At 44.3% G+C, this 21,000-nt stretch overlaps 1 protein-coding gene across 1 annotated transcript in view; it reads left to right on the top strand.

The window, feature by feature from the left end:
* Positions 1 to 3,497: 3,497 nt before the first annotated feature.
* Positions 3,498 to 21,000, top strand: part of pcbp4 (poly(rC) binding protein 4) — a 60,556-nt gene continuing 43,053 nt past the window's right edge. Inside the window, exon 1 of the mRNA XM_029502485.1 lies at positions 3,498 to 3,544. The gene's annotated coding sequence lies outside the window, so the exon portion shown is untranslated. The remainder of the gene's footprint in view (positions 3,545 to 21,000) is intronic.

The following is a 21,000-nucleotide window of genomic DNA, read 5'->3' as shown; positions in this document are numbered from 1 at the left end:
ACCGATAACTTCTGTGACATTTAGGTCTAAGTCTTATTTTTATACAAGTTGTTCTTCAGCTCAGTAATGTTTTCAGGGGTTAACAGGAAAACAGGACAGGGAACAAATAAAAAACTAAATAAATAAAATTCCAACTTGTTTAGTGTGAGATTTCCAGAGCTAAACAAAAACATCATAAACATCAGCTCAGTGTTTATGTGGGCACCTCAGACCTTTTTAAGGGCCCACATAAAACAGAGAAGTTAGAAGTCCGGTTGGAGAAGATTGACGGCAGTCTTCAAACCAATCGCAGCCGTTGAGCCCAAAGATGAAGTGATGTTCTGAAGGGGAACTAGTTTTTGAGGAAACGTTATGAAAAACTCTGATTGCCTACGAAGAAAGAGCAAAAAAAACAAACCTAGCAAACACAAAAACTTTTTGATTGCATGATCTGAGCTTCATCAAACCTTCTCAATGTGGAAGCTGTCAGTGTTTCCAGGATAGGATTTTAAAAACAGGACAGGGGGAGTGAGCCGTCTGAAAGATGGGCGAGGAAACGGGAGAAAAAATTGTTCAATAGCTCACAGAAAGAAAGTGAAAACTGGCCGGCCGTGGATTGTTTTGTCCCCCATGAGCAGGCAGCTTAAACATCAGAAGAAGAAAGAACAAATCTGCGAGGATCATCAGAAGACGAGCAATTAATCCGACTCATCTTGGAGTTCACCGCTGAGTCACGTCCACATTTCAAACCAGACAGGAAGTCTGTTTCCTAAAGGAAGCAATCAAAGTTCGTTTTGATTTCAGGAATCAGTTCAGCTCCACTTTCAAAACATTAAAAGCCCCTAAAAGGATGTCAGTGCAAAATTTTAGATGGATAACAAATGTTGTCATCGACGTGAAACAGTAAATTTCAGCTGCACAACGAAGACAGAAGGCTGTTTTTCATTCCTGTCTGTGGGGAAACTCTGATGCTTTAAACAAATTTAATTCATCATCTCTGCTCTCCATTCAGTAGATTTCATTGATGTGGACATATGGGGGAAAAACAGCACCACCAAAGTTTTACAGATAAAATAATAAAAACTCCAATTTGTTATGTAAAATATAAAAATGAGAAAAACTCGTCTCTCTCTCTCTCTCTCTCTCGTTCTCATGTTACAGGAAAGTGAATACGGAGCTTTCTCCGAACTCTCTACCTAATTAGTCTCCATTCTGCTCTAATGGCACCCTGCTCTTTGACACCGAATTGCAGAAGTGCATTAGCAGCAGGTGTGTGTGTTTGTTTGGAGGTGTGTGCGTCTGCACTGAGGGTCAGGATCCTGTTGTGTATGTGCGGTCGGTCAGAGACAGACAGAAGGGCCTCCGGTCCCCCAAGACCTCATTATAGCTCCGAAGGGAGACACACACACTTAAACTCAGACATCTGGAAAAGGGCAGAGGGCACACACACACACGCACACACACACACAGAGGTTTGTGCGCTAAGACACTCCTACACTAACACACGTGCATACTAAAGTCCACTAACACAAGTCAAATGTCTGAAAAAGGGCATCAGAGGGAGCTTAGCAAGAGTTCATTCCCAGTGAACACACACACACACACACACACACACACACACACACACAGCGAGTGGTGGATGACACACATAGCTGCCATACAGAGAAGTCCGAGGATTCCTGACTACTTTGTTAGTTCACCGCTGTCGTCTTTTAGTCTAGTCATCTCTCTCTCCCTCTGCAGTTGTCCAGTGTTCAACAGCTGAGTGTCCTCTCTTAACATCAGACACACACCCCGCCTCAGGCTGACACACACACACACACACACGCACACAATGTCATACAGACATCACCTCCACTGGGGTGATTATTCCCTGAGCACAAATTCTTTGTGTGTTTTGCTCCAGAAAGTCATTTGTGTTATTAACAATATTATAATTCTTAATAATAATAATGATAATAAAAATTCTAATCGCACTTTTGGTCGAGCACGTTTCCTTTCAGGCATCAAAGCGCTTCATATGAGCTCGATATTTCCTGTCTGACTGAACTGCGTCCTGCTCATGTTGGGGTTAGAGTCTGAAAGGCCTGTACTCACATTTGACATCTTTTCCTTGAAAGCAGAGAGAAGATTTAAAACGACACCAACATGGTTTTCTGTTCATGAAACTACAAAAGTTAAATTCTTTTGGATACCGTCACTTCAGATGAATCAAATTTGGGGCCAGCTAAATAAAGAGAAGACTAAATGCATCACATTTTGAATTCCTCCTCTTTCTTTTTCACCACAGGACTCAGAGTCCGGCTCTACTCACAAATTCACACCTTCACACCTTCACATGCTGTCCCCCCCCCCCTGGTATTTAGAGTCCACCTCTTTGGGTGTGATCTTGAAATGAACTTGAGGTGTTTGATGTGGAGGAGATGCGTGAAGGTTTCGGACTTGGTGAGGGTGGGCAGACGGCTTCTGAGGCGGACCTGCCGCTTTGCTCTATTCCAGCTGAATCAAAGGAAGGTTTGATTTTAGCTGGAGAGCGGCTAACAAGCTAGCGCCCTTAGCAGCCTCACGACACACCTGCTGGTTTAATAAAGTCAGCAGCCGGCAGAGTTTCACCGTCTGCCAGCTGAGCTCCTCAATATGGAACAGAAAAAAGCAAACTTGGGTTGGTTTAGATATGAATGAATAAATATGGCTATAGTAGAGTGTGTGTGTGTGTGTGTGTGTGTGTGTGTGTGTGTGTGAGTGAGTGAGAGAGAACAAAGCTGTGACTCACTGGACTCACAATATAACCTTTTATTAAATCACTTAAATTAACCCAAAAGGCCGTTGAGTTTGAAATTGTGCGAGGTCAACAGTGACTGCAGCACTGTGGTGAGTGGAGTGTGTTATGGGAGTGTAGCAGACACACACACACACACACACACACACAGTGAACCAGGATAAAGGTATTACAGTCTATAGTTATCTCACCATCTCATCTCATCGCTGTGCGGCACAAAGAAAGCTTCAGCTTTGATTCGTTCGTGTCTTTTGTTAAATAGCTTCAGTTTATCAGATCCTTTTTTTTAATTGAAGGAAATCCAACAAATAAAAACACACTGAACTCTCCTTGTTATCTTTTTCCCCACTTTATTTGGTTTAATACTGAAACTTTGAAATAAAACGTTTTGTGATCGTGAGCTCAATGAGACTCTGATTAAATAAAAAGGATAAACGTGTCAGAAGGCAGAATCTAAACTTTACCTCTGATTGGCCGACTGCTTTCAGAGTTGGAGGGGGGCGGGGCCTGCTTCGTTGTGACATCACGGCTGGTTTTAAGGTTCACTTTCTGAATTCAATTTCTGTCTTTTATAACTTCACAGAATTAATATGAAGACCTGGACCTGATTTTTAACTAAAGAAGACACAGACATCTTAATAAAGCCGTTGATAAAGAATGTTTTTCTCCTGGAATCAGTCGTGTTGATGATGTTGTGACGTGGGATCATCTGACCTTTTTTTGTGTTTCCTCTCTTGCAGGATTTGTTCCAGTGATGTCGCCACGTCCACAGATCTGAGACTTCAGGTAGGGAAAGTCAACACTTTGGGCATCTGTTCTCAGCGAGTGTGTTCATATGTCTGACGATGTGTGGGAGTTCAGGTTAGCCTGAGAGGCCGTGCTCAGCACAAATAACAGCTCTGTCCGTCATCAAATAAACTTACATTTCCTGAAGAAGCCTGAAAGCCGTTTCGTTTTTTTCTATTAATCTTTCTCACCCGAACAACATCACCAGATAAAATATTTCAGCGTCAGAGTTGTGGAGTAGGATCTGTAGTCGTGCGCCTCCGTGGAGAGGAAAGCTGGAAAAGCTAACAAGCAGCTACAACCCTTCATTACGTTCAGACTTCTCGTCTCTGCTCGAAAAAATAACCGGAGAAAATAATATGGAGTCGTGTTTAATCACATGACTCGACTCGGACGGCATTGAATAGTTTAGGGAGGTTTTTTTTTTTTTTTTTTGGTTGCTTTTATCTTCAGCTGCACAAACTGTGTGTCGATGTGATCTGTTGTTAGTCGTTTCACACAGAAACCAGATGATGGTTTTTCTCTGTTTGGAGAAATTCCACCACATTTTCAGGTTCTTTTTTTTTTTTGCCTGGAAGCGTTTGGCTTCAACTTTAGTTTAAAAAATGAGGAAAAAAAAAAAAAAAAAACCCCAAAACTTCAACTTGCTCGAACTCGACTGCAGACCGTCATCCGTCACAGGAAGTACACAGTCGTCTTTATTCTCCGCCTGGCACCGGCTTCCTCTTTTTGCCCGTCATGCGTTCACACCTTTTGTCAGTTTGGGAACAGGCAGAGGAATCTAACCCTCGCCTTGTGTGTCTGTGAGTGTGTTTCTGCACGCCTATCTTTGTGAGGACAGATTAAGACCTCTGCCCTTCAGAGTGTGGACACTTTTGGAAAGCGAGGCCGCTCCTTACGTCTTTGCAGGGCCGTTAAGATGCGGTTGGACGGATAAGATTAGAAGTGCTGTGAGTTGAGGTCACGTAGTTAACAAAACAGCAACGTGTTTCAGCTGCTCGGGCTCCTCAGTCTGCATTTCACCCAGTAAACATGCACTCTTCACACAAAAGTGTCCTTTCGCCCCTCTAATGCAGAGCCTGAAACCGAAAGCGGCGACGGTGACTTCGGCTTCCACCTTCTCATTCATCTGACTTATTCTCTGAGCTCAGTGAGGCTCCTGCAGAGGCAGCAAAAAGCAACAGAAAATCGTGTCAGGAGGCGATAATACAGTGCAGCTTGGAGGAGGATGGTTTCGCAGCTCCTGCCGCAGAAGCTGTGTCACCTTTTTAGTTTGAAACGTGATGCGACAGGAGGAGGGATTAGGTGTCCGATCTGACGGATCCAGAAGCTGAGTGCGGGCGGGTGAGAGCTTTAATGTCAGGCCGGGCTCGGATGATGTGACTTTTTAAACGGTGATCAGCGTCGACCGAGGCCGGGGGAGGGGCTGAGCTGGTCCAGTTCAGCGGCCCCAGGACCTGGGGGCCGGTTCTCCAGCTCCCACAGTCCAGAGACCTGCAGGTTTGGGCTGATTCGGTGTGATCACAGCAGCTTGTTTGTCTCTACGTGGAGGAGGAGGAGGATAATGGACCGATGAGGCTTCAGCAACTCCAGTTTTATTCAGGAGAAGTTTTAAAACGACACACATGGTTGCTTCGTGTAGTTGACTTTTAATGTTTTAATGAATTAGGGGCATGTGAATTAATACGATTTATGACAGACTTCACAGTACGACAACGTGTGTGTGTTTGTGTCGCTTTAACTGGGCATCTGGACTCAGCGGCTCATTGGTCTGTCATTAGTCTGGGATTGCACACACACACACAGACACACAAAAGCCAGCCATAATTACAGTAAGAAAAGAAAGAAGGGGGGCTGCTGGCAAACTGGCTTGTTTGAAAGTATTTGGAAATGTTGTGAGGTTTGTGTCTTCCTGTATTTCTCTGAGCTCCGGCTTTCCTCCCGTTTGTCTGTCTCTCGCTCTCTTTCTGTTCCAGCTCCATCTTTAAACTCCATTTTTATCTCCCTTCGATCTCCCCATCCTCGTCCTTCCCTCCATCTCTCTTTTACCGTCTTGTTCTCTTTCCTTTTCTTTTTTTTTTTTTAAATTCCTCTCTCCTTCTCTGCTCAGCTACCAATTAGCGTGCACGATGCAAAAACCTCAAACGGCCTCGGTTGTCTTCATATAAAAGAAAAAAAAAGAAAAAGTCAAACTGCAGAAATCAGATGGATTTGGGTCATCAGAGCTCACTCAGCCACAGAAAGAGTCCCATTTTTCCTCTTCTTAGTTTTTTTTTTTTTACTGCTTAACGCTAAAATTTGCTGCTGCCTGTCAAACAAACAAACAAAAGCTGATGTTCTGGTAAAAACTGAACGGGGTGATATCACGTTGTACTTGGATTTATTACTTTGAGAAGTCGGACGGACAGAAATAAATAAATATGAGGCCTGCCCTTTGAAAAGTCCCCTTTAGCTTTAAGCGTAGAGTGTGCGACTTCTACCTTACCATTGTGTGTCGTAAATGGGGGAGGGAGGACAAAGTGTGTTGACATTTTCATTCATCTGCTCGCCTCGTTTCACGGTTTAATTTTGAGACATCACCTGGGAGGTCGGTGAGCAGGTGTGTGGACGGGGGGGGGGGGGTCACAGAGTCAAGTGAAGGTGCAGCGGTACAATATGAGCTCATTTCCTGCTGACATCGTCAGTGTGTAACCTGCTGACTGTGCGGTGCAGATGTGTGAGTCTGTGTCTTTGTATCAGCTTAAAACATGGAGATTTAATTCACCTTTATATTTTAATTGCATGTATCTACTTGCACGAGGAGATTAAGAGCTACGGAGACCAAAATGGATCTGCTGTCGTTGGATTGTCCCGACTTTTTTTTCCCCTGATATTCCCCGAAGATGAATTTCATTAACTTTGATTATCGCCTGACTTTCTTCTTTCTCGCACCACCGTGATGGTGACATTTTGTGGTTCAAGGTGCAGAAAAAAATAAAAAAAGAAAGAGATCTACCTCCGACGACTGCTGTTTGGGGGTTAGAGTTGTGCATCGTGTTAGGTCACATCAGTAAGCATGTTGTTACGACCTGAGTCTTAGTTCTCGTGTCGTTACCTGCTCTCCCACTGTTGGTTAATTCAGTCTGAGTACATGAACTTGATATATTTGATGATATTGCAGACTCTTATGTTCGGACTGGACTGTGTTAAGCTTTGAAAAAGGGCTCGTTCTTTGCGTTCGGAGACTCTCTGACTTTTCAAATGTATTTTCTACGGAAGTGTCAATCTGGTCCGTCATTTTTTTCTGTCCCTTCATTTCCTTTCTGCTTCCCTCTTCCTCTGCATCTTTTTGTGTTTCCTCCTGTCTAACTCGACTGCTGTTAAAGGAAATAGCAGAGGACAGCTTTAAAAAAAGACAATGACTGTTTGTTAAGTTGAGGAGAAGTGAACAGAGAGAAGGTGATGTGCAAGCAATTTGCCCGACATGCAATCTTGCACACCTCCATCTTCCCCCACACCTCGTTTAACTTTGGTTTCAAGTGCCAAAAAGACACAGAACAGGAGATCTTCTAAAACTTGCTGCATCTGCCTCGGCGGACTTAAACGCTGCCAGGTCTCAGCGGTTGGGTGGGCAGCTATGAGGTCTCCCTGTGTCGGTGGTTCAGCAGCAACAGGAAGTGATGGGGACGGTGAGGATGAGCCCACGTTTTATCTCCTGTGAGTCATCTGCTTTGAATGCTCTATTCTCGCCGGAAGGAATGTGTTGATGTTGGAGATTGTTATTAGCTCCTCGTTGAACTCCGCCTGCGGTCGAAACTTTTCCCGGCCATCAGCCTCTCTGTCCACACGCTGTCGATGATAACAAGCCGGTTCAACAGATCAACAGGAGGAATCAAGGAAGGGAAATGTCTGACAGCCATCTAACGCAAAGACCGGCAGTCACTATCGATATCGATTCTTTACAGATAGAACGTTTTTTCATCCTCATTTCAAGTTTTTAGTAGCATCGGACATGTATACATAAATACATAAGGGAAAATGATGTTTATACAAAAGAAAATGAACAGTGAAAATAAAAAATATACGGTTTATCCACGCAGGTTTGTGGGGAGCTGGAACCAGCCTCAGCTGACGCGGGGCGGGGACGGGACGACAAACAGAGATAAACAGCCATTCCCGCCTACAGGCCGTTAACCTAATGGACATGTTTGGACTGTGGGAGGAAGCCAGAGCCTCCCAAAGCGCTTCCATTTAACCTACAATAACTACACGTTAGAAAATATAGAGTTCACCGTTGTGTTCCGTTGCAGAAGTCTTTGGATCTGCCGCGTTCTGTTTTCTGGGCTAATGTGATTTAAAAAAAGCACAGTGTTCCTCCTCTGTTTGGCAGAGTGGGCACCTATTTTCACCTCTGCTGTAATTCAAGTCGCCTGTGAGAGCCTCTTTAGCCAGCCGTGCACAATTTCACATCCTCATTTCCTGCGCATTAGATTGTGTTGACGTGTGTGGCAAATTGATTGTTGGAGCTTTCTCTAATTACTGGGTTTTGTCTGTTATCGAGGCCGATGCAGGTAGCATGGCCAAGGTGCCACTTTGTGCCTGTTTGCCTCCACATTGAGCGACTTCTTCATTCAGAAAAGACAAAGACGTTTTTGTTCTCCAGCTCGCCTATCGCTGCGCAGCACATTTTTTAATTATTTTTTTTAAAAGCTGGTTAAATAAAACTCAGTTGTAAAAGGTTCATGGGGCTGGCAATCTTTAAAACTACAAAAAAACAACAACAACAACAATAATCGCAAAACAAGACTCAAATGATGATTGAAGAACGGTCAGAGCCTAAAAACCCGGCAGAAAGTACCCGGGGAAGTGAAATAAATATTTTAAAACGTCTTGTGATTAATGGGTGTGCAGCCAATTGAGTTAATGGATCCAGTTATCAGTGGTTGTGTCAGGATCTCAGCTGGATAATAATGACTGCTCTGGTTTTGTGGAGCATCTAATGCAATAAAGAGTCCATTACTTCCTGCCTGTTAGTGCCCAGAAGCCTCCGCTCCCCACCTCGGTGTTTCCCCTCCATCACAGCAGCTGCCGCCTTTATATGTTGTTCTGCCGCCGTTTCCTTCCAGCGAAATAACTTACATGTTTATGAGTGTTAATGGTTCCTGAACGCAACGTCTCGGCCTCTCTGCACCGCTGACTGAAAGAGTTAATTATATTTTGAATACAACAGTTGAAGGATATTAACCGTTTGGATGTATCCGCCCCTCATCATCGACGTCCTTGCTTCCTTTTTTTTTTTTTTTTCCCATAATGCCTTTTAAAAAAATCAGTCATTGTGGTCAGAGAGAGTCGCTGCAGTAAGAACACAATCGGATCAGGGCTGCTGCGTTTAAGGCTTGTCAGAAAGTCAGTAATTACAAGCGCTGACTTAGAATCATGAAAATGAACATAGTTTTAGTTTTATTCTGTTATTTTCCTGCTCTGTCTTTTTAATACATTATTACACTCTAATTATCGACATTATTCCACGTGAGCGTCGTTCTTTCTAAAATAACCGGCTACTGACTTTGTGTTTCCAAAATAGCTTTGTTGAATGTTTGCACACGCTGATGTTTCAGAGTTTGATCTTGAAAGCAGCATTTTCTTGCATTTTAGTCTCAGTCTCTGTCTTTTGATTTTTGACAGACGCCTTCTCCGAATCAGTACGGAGCTTTTGAAACTGTGATGCATTCAGGTGATCTGAAAATAACACGTTTTATTTGAGCTCTGGAGGTCTGCCTCTGCTGACAGGGGTAATAATGTCGTCTTGGTGAAGAAGGTGGAGCTGATTGTGTGTTGCAGTCTGCCAATCACACGATAGCCACGCCCCAACCCCCCCCCCCCCCCCCCCCCCCCCCCCCCCCGACATGCTCTGCTTTATGGTTAATGTCATCTGAATGGGAAATGTCAAATGTCTTGGCAAACGTTAGTGTCTCTCTGAAAGCAACAACACAAACATGTGTGTGTGAGAGGGGGAAAATGGCTGATGGCTGAAGGTCAGGAAGTGAAGCCCGGGACCACGGGGACCATCTGAGGCGGCGACCCCCATCTCCAGATCAGGCCCGCCTCCCCTCTTCCTCCCTCTAATGTGCTTTTTATTTCGTGGTTAAAGTGAAGTACAGAAATAATATCCACACACACTCAGAGATTAGACAAGAGGCTCTTGAGCGGAGGGAGACAATTGAAAGCGACTCTTCTGGAGCAAATATGGCTGAATTAGCGCTTGATTTTCACACAGAGCTGGAGAGGAAAGGAGGAGAGACTGATAAAGGCGGATGCATCGCAACTTGCTGTTCGGCGTGAGGAGGATTTATCCGACAGGAAGGTCGTGAAGGTTCAACACGATCGCTGCTCTGTTCAGTAACCTCCACTTCTGCCGAGATTCGTCCTCTTTCACTGGTGCGTTTGCCCGTCACCTCGCAGGACGGAGGCGGACTCAGCCCTCTGCCACCGCCGCGCTGTGATGCATTACACGGATGACCTGTTTTATGGCCAGCCATGATAACCTTCCTCGTGTGCGTTAGGCGGTGTCGCCCGGGAGAAAATGAAAAATGCATGAAATGCATCAACATACAGGCTGCAGTTGGACGCCGTGGCGAAGCGGCCTCTTTTGAGTCACACAGTCAGAGGACGTGCTGAGGACAGCCTGTGGTTCCACCGTCCAGGAAATAAACTTCTGTTTTTTTGTTTGTTTGGCTTATTTTATGTCGTCTCGTCACACCTTCAGGGAATCTGACCTCTTTTTGTTGGTGAAAGCTAAAAGGTCAAGATCACTGTAGCCTCAGAAAACACACTTTATAATAATTATGAACCGTTGCCAAAAGGTCACGGGGTCAATTGGCAGTTTGGTGGTCAGAAGGTCAAAGGTCAACCTCACTGTGACATCACAATGTTCTCTGCCTGTTAATCAACACTGAGACTTCAAATAACTAGACTGGCTGGTCTACCTGTGAGTAGACTTCCACTTCCCCGATTAAAATCGATCAGCTTCTGTCTTTGAACAAGTTTACGTGTTCATAAAAAAGTTTGACATTTTGAAACTGCGTATTTGAAAACGAGACAGTTTGGCACATCAAAGATACAGAAAGACTCCGAGGCAGATGGCAAATACTGTCCCATAATTCACATCAGAAAGAAATTCACACTGTGGCTCTAAACAGTGAAAATGGATTGTTATTCTTTGGCAGATAAATGGCACATCCGCCGTATAGCTAAAGAACGAGCAGAGAGAATAGATCGGAGACTTAATGTGCTCTGAGGAAGAGGATTATTACAACGTGACTGTCCTTAAATATCTCAGACAGCACACTTGAAGAGAATTTGGGAAAAACATGGAAGAAAGATTCGCTTTAATTTTGTTGGAGGAATAAAAAAAACCGTATTGGGACAATAATAAAAGCACAATCTTTTCGCCGGCGTCCCAGCAGAAGCGTCGCGATTTATAAATGTCGGCAGAATAAATATTTTGTTGTCACGATATGAGAGAACGCCGCGCCGTCTTCAGCGTCTCTCAGCCGAGGCTGGGCCACTTAGAGGAGATTACACGGTGGCCCGAGGAGCATGACCCCCATAAACTGCCCCACACAACGCACACAAACACACAAATAACGCCAAGCGTATCTTTGACACGTGCATATGCGTAACTCACTGTTTTTCATTAGCTGTCAGGCATTCCCAGACACACACAGACACACACAGACACACACAGACATACACATAATGCATGCTCTAGCTGGCATCTTATACAACCACAAAGCGGTCCACATAAAGATAGGGCAAGGGCAAGCACAGACACGCACACACACACACACACACACACTCAGGCCAGTGCATTGATATAATATAGATGACTCGTAGCTCCGACCTCAGCCAGTAGCAGTCACGGCTAATTTAAGATGCGTGCAGGACTGTAAAAACTCGATCCACGGTTGTCTGCTGGACTCCGTCCTGCCAGCCGGCTTTTGCTTTCTGCTGAATAAAAAATGGCCAGTCACTTAAAACCGCACTTCCCAAAGCAGTTAAGTTTGTCTTAAACAGCATTAAAAGGTCATAAAAGGCACATCTGCTGCTCTTCAGACGATGAGTCAGGAGAAGAGCTCGAAGCTGGAATGTTAGTATAGAATATGATACTGGACTTCGCTTTACATGGATGGTGCTGCGCGATCCCAAAGGCCAGAAACAACATCCAGATTTTGTCTAAACTGTAAGAGGACCGTCGGTCCATGTCCTCATAAGCAGCACAGTAATAATAAAAATAATAATAATTAAAAAAATCTGTATTCTGATTTTTACAGGATGTTCAGGTTCAGGTGGAGAAGAAGACTTGATTACAGGTAAATTATCATTTAACTGCGTTTCAGCTTGGCTCTGATAAAAAGAAATAAAAAGAAAAAGAAAGTCTGTGCTTCAAAGAAAACAATCTTTTCAAGAAGATATCTGTTAGATGAGCAGAAGGAAATCAAATATTAACAAATGTGTTAACGCTTTGTGCTGTTATCTGCAGTCACATATTGTAGCACTTATTCTTTTATCCTTCAGACTTTTATTTTGTATTTAATTTGTGACCTAACAGGCCGTTGCTGACTGCCGTTAAATCTGAGTATTTGAAAGATATATGACTGATAGTCACAATAAACAGGCCAAGTATTATTCCTGACTGGTCAGTTTTGGCCCTCAGGCCGCCGTTCGTCAACCGCAGATGTGGAAGAAACTGTTTGGAAAGTTTTTTGAAGTTAAAAAAAATGATGATGTTGTCTTGACTCTGCTCGTGTTTATACCTGAAAGACAAAATTTACACGAACTGTGATCGGCAGCGTTGCTCAGGATCAGTCGGACTGGGAGTTCTGTTCCTTTAAAAAAAACATTCTCTGCTGCTGAGGCAGAGGACGTGTCTGCGTCTGCAATTTGCATCAGTCAACAACCGGTCCGGGCCTCCGGCATAACCCCGAGTATCTGAGGAGGCATTTAGAAAAGAGAATTTAGACAAACCTAAAGAAGATCTGCAATCAAGATGGATGTCTCTTTCCCGCTAATTAAGACCCTGCAGATTTGCTCCATTTCCCTAAATTAAATTCTGGTGTCAGGTATAATTACGAGCAGGAGATCTTTTCAAAGCACGAATGAGAATCATGAAAGAATATTTCCCAAAACAACAAAAAATAAAAACTCTTGTCCATTTTTTTGGTAAACCCTTCTAGTATCTAAACGGTGATTGCGGTAAATTAGCATGAAACAACAATCAGAAAAGTCCAGACAGCTGCGCTCAAAAGAACAACCGCCTTTAAAAACAATCTGCCTCCCAGACCAGCCGTGCATTGTGTGTTAGTCAATAGCAGATATGAGCCAAAGGTCTAATCCACGGCGGGGCTGTTTGTGCTTTAGTCCACAGCAGGTAATATGCATATCCTGTTATGGTATTCAAATATTCCCTGGCTGGCGGAGAATGACATTTGAATAAAGTCTGAGCTCTGACTCTGCCTGCCTATCTACCTTTTCTCATTCGTTGGCCTGAGAGGCAGCAAAAATGTCACAGCTGTATCTTTTTATCATCTTTTCAAAGATCTGTCTCCGTCTTTTGATGCCTTTGTGTCTCTGTCGCTTGTGAGGGACCAAAAAAAACACAACTTTACATAAATTATAAAAGAAAAGAACACTTTTACACAGTCATGTTTTCAGCTGGTTGAGAGTAGCTATGTAGGACGGATGTAGCTTTTTCTGCGGGGGGCTTCTTTTTTGGATTTTCTGGATTTGCTGTGAGGCTCAACACCAAAGCCTGAGGCATTTCTTCTGTTGGCTCTGCAGCCACTCATTCTGCTGTAGCAGTGTGTGTTTTCTCTTCATTATAAGCATCTCTGTGACTTATGAATTCCCTGAATGGTACGGCAGAGCTCGCCGCACTGTCCGATGCATAAATACCAGACACGCACAGCCGGAGGGGGAACTGGGTCTGAGCAGAGAGAAACAAAAGGAGACCAATGATGATTTTTGTTGGAGCTGAGGTCATTTACTGTCAATGCCACAGAATATTTCAGCTCCAACTGTGTGACCCGCAGGTGGGCTCAATTCTCTACAATAATAAATTAGTTAAAATATATAATTATGACGATTGTATAAAACGTTTTTTTTTCCACCTCCGTGAACAGCAGCCAAATTTTTAACCCTAATTTCTTCTTCTCAGCTGTTGTTGTGGTGACTTTTCTTTCTGATCTGATCTTTAGTCAGACTTTTCATCAGCGGCTAACGTTAGCAGTTAGCTGTAAACGACTTCGACGCCGCAGGAAGCCGGAGGACGCCCGTCAGTTCTCTCATTATCGACGAGAGAAAGTCGATGAAGCTCTCGCTGTCGTCTTTGCTGCTGTATAGAGATGATTTAACTCTTCTGAGGAATCGACAGTCCATCATTCATAGTTGTTAAGCTCGTCTGTCTCAAGCTGTGACAGATTTCACGTCTAATGATGAAAATGTCCCTTTGTTTGACCTTTTCTGAATCCTGTCTGCTGACCCCCCCCTCCCTTCTTCTTTCTTTCTATCGTTCTTTTATTCAAATTGTTTTTAAATCCACTTTCTTAACCTGAACCAAAGACAGAGAGAGTTCTTCAACAGATGAAAAACCTGACCTGCAGTATTATCAGCAGCAGAAGCTGCTGATCGACGTGAAGTACACGTAAAGACTGAAGAAAGAGAATGAAAATATTCTGCAGCTCCTCCAACGTTGTGTCTCTTTGTGTGCGTCTCCCGTCTCTCTACCTGTCTGTCGGGGGACGGTCTAATTCTCCAAGCACATTGCGGAGCCTCTCATAGTGATTGCTGTCACTCGACTCAGATTCGTTGTCACAGTGCTGCCGCAGACCTTTAAGAGCAACTCCGAACGGGATTTAGGCTATTTTCCCCCAAACTGTCATCGCGGCTGCTCGGCTGAATTTTAAAATCTTTTTTTTTTTTTTCACTCCTGCTCACTGCGTGGCTGTACTTGCACTGAAAATTCCTAAACAATATGTGTCATTCACTCCCCTTCGGTCTGCCCCCCCCCCAACAGTCCACTTTCCCCCCGCCTTCACTGAACGATGTCACTATTTCCACACAGTCTCATGAACGCATCACAGCTCTATTCAACTGAAAATTACACCACAGTGATGGACGTATGAATCCTCGCCGTTTTGCAGCCGGGGGGGGGGGGGGTTAGGGGTGGGAGGGGCAGGTTGTGGTGGAGGTCTAAAGGCAATCAAAGGAAATGATCGGCTTGCGTGGTTTGAGGGTCGTGCAAGTTACACTGAAACTTTCAGAAAAAGAAAGAGTGCCAGTGTTTTCATGCAGCTCGCACTTTACACACCTCCTTGTTCTGTGTGTGTGTGTGTGTGTGTGTGCGTGCGTGCACATGCTGTGATGAAATGGAGCGTCTCCGAGCTTCAGACACAATTCATTCTCATCACCATCCGTTACTAATTCACTGATGTTGCTCTTGTTTTCTCTCCACTTGGATGCTGTTCATTTATGGGTTGATGTGTGTCTGTCTGTGTGTGTGTATGTGTGTGTGTGTGTGTGTGTACACCATTAGATGTAAGCTGTGTTTGTCTCTGTCTGGACACCCAGGCACGTGTGTGTGTTTGTGTATCCTTTTTATATGCTCATGTCCAATCGACATTTGTAACTGTATGTGTGAGGCAGACAGTCGGCCTTTAGTGTGTGTGTGTGTGTGTGTGTGTGTGTGTCTGTCCTGTAAGCCTAGCTGTGTGTAAGTGGTTTTGGCAGGCCTGTCTGTGTATGCAGGCAGCACATGTTTTCTGCTCTATTTGTGTCTGAGTTTGTGTGTTTGCCCCGTGTATGCATGCCAATGTGTGTGTCTGTCCGTTTGACTCTGCTTCAGCTCGTGCATGTGCAATTTGTGTATACACCCGAGGATGTTGTGTGTGTGTGTGTGTGTGTGTGCGTGCGCCTCTGGTCAGCAATGAATAAATATGACAAGGTCACTACTGTCCTACCTGCCACACAAACAAACACACACTCACTCAGATAAACCAGGATTTAAAAGTACACAAATGTAAACACAAATCTATTAACAGTGACACACAAACACACACACACACACACATAATGTTGCAGTTAGCATGTTGAAAACACAAATCCAGCACTCTTTAGAAGGTTACTTGTTCTTTTCAGCTCTCCTCGTCTCTCTCTCTCACACAGACACACACACAGACTGACAACATGTAAATGTTGAGTCCACAGTACAAATCGCTCGGCCCTGGAGTGGACCGGTCCCCAAAATCACTCTTAAATCAGGAATTGGTTCAGATTCCAAAAGTTTACATTTGCCAATAAATAAAGCACTGTGCATGTAAAGTAGAATTAGACTGAAGGACCCCAAAAAAGAATTTACAAAACAGATCATTTCTGTCCAAAACAAAGCTGGACCGTTAAAAGACGTGTTTCATATTACCGCTGTGTTTATTAACTTTACATCAAGTTAAAGATGCATTTAATGGGCTTTTGGGGTTCAATTACTTATTAATCAGCTTTACAAAATGAAGGGGAGAGTATTTTTGTTGATGTTTCACGCCTCATCGCACACAGATGAACGTTAACGGAAGCAGAGCGACAAACCGAACAGGAAAAACAGATGAGGAGAGACTCTACAGGTCAAAAGCAGATATTCAGAAATCAACCGGACCTCTGCAGGTCTCCATAACTGCTGTTCATCTGGCTTTATGTGATATTTTCCCCATAGAAGTAAAAAACAAAATGAATCGACATCATCTTGGAGACATCGCCGTTCTCGTGCCTCACGTCGGAGCAGCTGATGGTGCTTTTATTGTTTTTCGTGTGACTGCTAAAAATCGGTGATATGAAACTGTTGCACAAAGAAAGGCCGCGTCAGTTCTGGACCCGGTCCATCAGGACGGGATCTGAGAATCTGGGAATCTGTCGACTTTTTCTTTCCAGATAAAGAACTGGAGAGAATCTGTCGTCTTGTTACTACCTGACCCTTCGTCTCTCTTCCCCTGTTGTCATAGCAATATCCAAATCTCTGCAGTTACTTTGAGGACTGAGTGAAACTGAAAGAAGTGAAGTGTAAGCGGACTCGGCTGTCGCGCTCCACTCCGCTCGGCCGGCCTCCTCCACATCCAAATCAAAGTGCTGACCCCCGAGTGAATCTCAAACATCAACAGTGTCGGCCGAAGGGGGGAACTTTATCTTTCTACAGATGGTTTTTCTATTTTGAGCTTCCTCGACACTCTGGTCTTCCCCTCGCCAAGCGCCGAAGAGTCAGCATCCTGCCGCCGCCCTCTCTAACTCAGCGTTAGCAGTAGCATCCTAGCATTAGCCTGTCTGCATAATTACAGCGATTATCAGAAGTCAGACGGATGGCAGAAATCTAATCTATTTCTGTATCTCGCTCACTCTTTCCTGTTGTCTGCTCTCTGTCTCTCGCCCACTCTCGCTCTGATTTTCCATGTCAGAGTTTAAAGAGCCTAAAAAGGAACATTTTAAATCCACTTTTTATATTTTCCTCCCTCTCTCACCCCTCTCTCTCTCTCTCTTTCTGTCAGTCACCCCTCCTCTTCCTCCTCTGTTGTCTTTAAATAGAAGCTGGTGTCAACCTCATCGACACACACACATAGATAGGCAATGATGTCAGTCTCTCTGTTACACACACACACACACACACACACACACACACACACACTGACAGTGACGTAATTTTATCTCTCATTTTGCACACCATCCCAATGTGATGACATCATTGTCTGATGCCAAAACACACACAGGCTGCAGAGCAGAGAACACAAACATCCACGCACAAAAAAACACACTGTAACAGACACCACTTCACGAGCACAATCCCAACGACAGATTGAAGCCCTGTAGTCAAACCATGTGTGAAGAAAATGGACTTTTGAAGTGAACACCATTTCCCATAATGCCACAGACCACCTGAAACCAGTCAAGCATGTAATGGTGTCGAGGTTTTCAAAGACAAAGGTCGCAGCTCGGGTCTGACCGCTGAGTTTAATCTACGTGAGCCAAACCACGAAGCAATGATTTAAATTTTGTTTAAGTGCGGTGCTTTATGGGAGTTGTAGTTTTTAAAAGTTAACAAATTAACTGTTATTTAAATTCATTAGAAAGTAAACAGGAAAGCGCTGACTTTCCTTTTTTTTTTTTTTTTATTTGTTAGGGAGTTAATAGAAAGGACTGCTGAATAAGAAGACAGGCTGTAGACAGGAAGTGACATCATGACTCTGGCTCTTTATGAACACACACATGTACAAGTCTCCCATTGGGAGGCGGCGGCCTTGAATCACAGATAGGACCTATTTCTTTTTTCCAGGTTTTATAAGTGCGTCCTTGACATCGCTGTTAACGGGCAGCGTGATTTAAACCAGCCGGCTGCTGTGTGTAATCCAATCATCTTCCAGGAACGAGTCGTTGGCTCGGAGTTTTTAATCCAATCAGATTTTAGAGAAATGAGTCGTTGCTGGCCAGAATCAATCTGGCCCGCCCACCTATAATCAAATCCAATACGATGATTTACCGGAAGGCAGAAAAATGAAATCGCTCTGAGTTTCTTCCCTCTCTCTCTCTGTCTGTTTTGTATTCAAATGCTTACTCGTTCTCTCCTTAGAACAATTTAGTTGTGTTTTTCAGGCGTTGGGGAAGCAGCCCTCACTCAGAGCGCAGAAAGCGTGTCGAGGTATCAGCCTGATTCTCTGACGGTCTGATGATCGGATCAGAGATGGCACGGCCCAACGCCCTCCAGGAAGCATCAGAGGGTGTCGTGTGGTTCCTTCCGATTGGTCCTTTGTGATGCTCATTTGCCACAGATCTGTGTGTAAATTGTCAGTCTGACCTTTGACCTCACAGACCAGTCAGACCTGGTTCAGACCTGAGTCCAGATCAGGGCTGATTAGGTGACTCCAATCTGTTAACGCTGACAGAAAGGTCTGTATCTGTAATGTGAACACGGATTTGTCCCCCACAATGTTAGTAATGCAAACACACACACACACACACACACACACACACACACACACACACACGCACACGCACTCGAGTGGTGACCTCATGCATGGCTGATTCATGGCTTATTCCCATGAGTCCATCTCTACAAGGACAGGTCCACAGGGATGTTAACTGTGTGTGTGTGTGTGTGTGTGTGTGTGTGTGTGTGTGGGGGAGGGGGTGCATTCGATCATATATGACTCGGGGGGGGCGGGGTCATGTTGAAGCATCCGAAAGAGCTTCAATAATTCATATGTCCTGTATTATTTCACACACACACTAACACACATTAGGAAATGAATAATACGTCCTTCTGAATACACACACACACACACACACACACACACACACACTCTCTCTGCTCTGAAGGAATAACTCCATCTGAAAATGATGATGTGTGTTTTTGGGTGGAGGTTCGGCCTCCTCCTCTTCCTCTTCCTCTTCCTCTCCATCCCACCTTTCTGTTTCTCAGGTGGTCTCTCTGAACCGTGTGTGTGTCTCTGTGTGTGTGTGTGTGCGTGTGCGGTTGTTGTGAGACATCACTAGTCTAGCGTGCCAGACAGCCCACATTGCATTTGGTTTGTGACCTACTTTAAGGGTGTGTGTATTTTTTATGAGCCTGGGAGATGCAGTCGCTCACACAGCAAATGGAGACGCATGCATCAAGGTCCACAGAAACACACACTTAAGAGCATACAACAACACACACACACATCTGAATGTGAAATAAACACGCATTTCTGTTTATTCATCTGCATACCTTTTGCCACTAAGGATCCTGGTTGGCATAGAGACGGGTGCCTGAATGACGGCTCTCCAGACGGCTCACGCTGAAACATAAAAACACTCATGGCTCAAGAAAATCACACAAGCTTACACACACACACAAAATCTAAGTATATTAGGCATGCATGTCATGCAGTGTACAACAAACATGCCGGCACGGATGTATGGATACACACAGACACACACACCAGGGAGGGAAAACATCTCTTCAGTATGCAGCATCGGCTGAGGTCCGCTTTCTTTTGGTACTTTGCTCTTTTTGGGGAAAAAGGAAATGCTTAAGCATCATCACGCTTCAGTGGCATTTCCATTGCCAAAAGCTTATTTAATTCAGCCCCCTAAGCCTTTTAAACAGAGTTCCCAATTAATTTTTTAAATTACCACGCTGACTTGTTGACTAGCTTCTGACACTTGAGAAATTATGTTAATTTCCTCACCTTTTTTTCGCTCCCGCAGAGCCTTCGGAGCGCTGCTCAGGATGTTGAATCAATGAATTGGCTTGTAGGCCTCGTGGCTATGGACCCAAACGCACAATTAAAATAATTCAACGGCAACATCGCACACATACACATCTCACAGACGCACTCGGCACTTGACGCCGCTCACACACAAGTGCGGAAGAGAACACAACAGTCAGTGATTATTTGTGCTCTCGTTGGAGGTGCTATTAGTCACCGCTTCCAACCAGAAGCTGAAATATGGACGTAAGAGGCCGTTAATGAGCACAAACTCGCCCAATGTTGTCCTTTATGATCAGGTACTGGTGAAACCGGTGAAACTGGTGAATTGTGTTGTGTAATTGTTGCATGAACACAGTTAGCTTGCCAAAGTTGCTCTTTCTGAGAGGTGTCGTCTGCAGGCCCTGATCGTTAAGCCCATTGAGGAAGTTTTGTCACATTTGGTTGTGGTGAAAGAAGAATTACATGTCGAGCATTGTGACAGAAATCTGAAGGCAGCAGACGGTGTGGTGGAAAAAACTTCTGAAGAGCAGAAGTCCTGTTCAAACAAATCTGCCTGGACTGTCTCAGAAACACGAGTGGACTCATCAGGTTTTGTCTATTCTAGAAGCTGAGCGAAGGGTCAAAGTTCAATAAATCTGTTCTTCTGTGAGCTGCAACACGTTTGGATCTGATCTGCGCTGTACTCCTTCCCGATCTCCTCTGTCGTTTTAAAAAAAAAAATCTGTGTACCGTGAACTCATTAGAAAAAAATTTACTGAGCTAATGAATCAAGTGAGAAGTGGTGCCATTTTACCGAAGACTTCTTGTTAAAAAGCAGCCAAAGGCGACGACATTATTGTTTTTCCACGATAATATCAATACGCCAAAACAGCTCACAAGCAGAGAGAACCAGCAGCCACAATCACAATAGATGGTGTTAAATTGGCAAAATGAAGCATAATATATATTTAAAAAGAAATAAATAACAGACTGACAGCGAGCATCAGCAGGGGAACGGAGCATTAATGCTTTCTGGATCCAGTGGAGCTTGATTAGGACTGCTTCCACTCTGGCTTCAGGCCTCTTCGTCCTGCTGCGTTTTGTCCCGTTTTTCTTCTAATTTCTTCATCTGCATCTGCTGAGTCACATTACTCGACACCACACGGCACGCCGGCTCAAAGTGTCGCTCTTCCTGCCGTAGGACGCGGCAGA

This window comes from Echeneis naucrates, chromosome 5 (genome assembly GCF_900963305.1).
Source record: "Echeneis naucrates chromosome 5, fEcheNa1.1, whole genome shotgun sequence".
In the NCBI taxonomy this organism is placed as follows: Eukaryota; Metazoa; Chordata; class Actinopteri; order Carangiformes; family Echeneidae; genus Echeneis; species Echeneis naucrates.
This window is presented reverse-complemented; position numbering and strand designations above follow the sequence as displayed.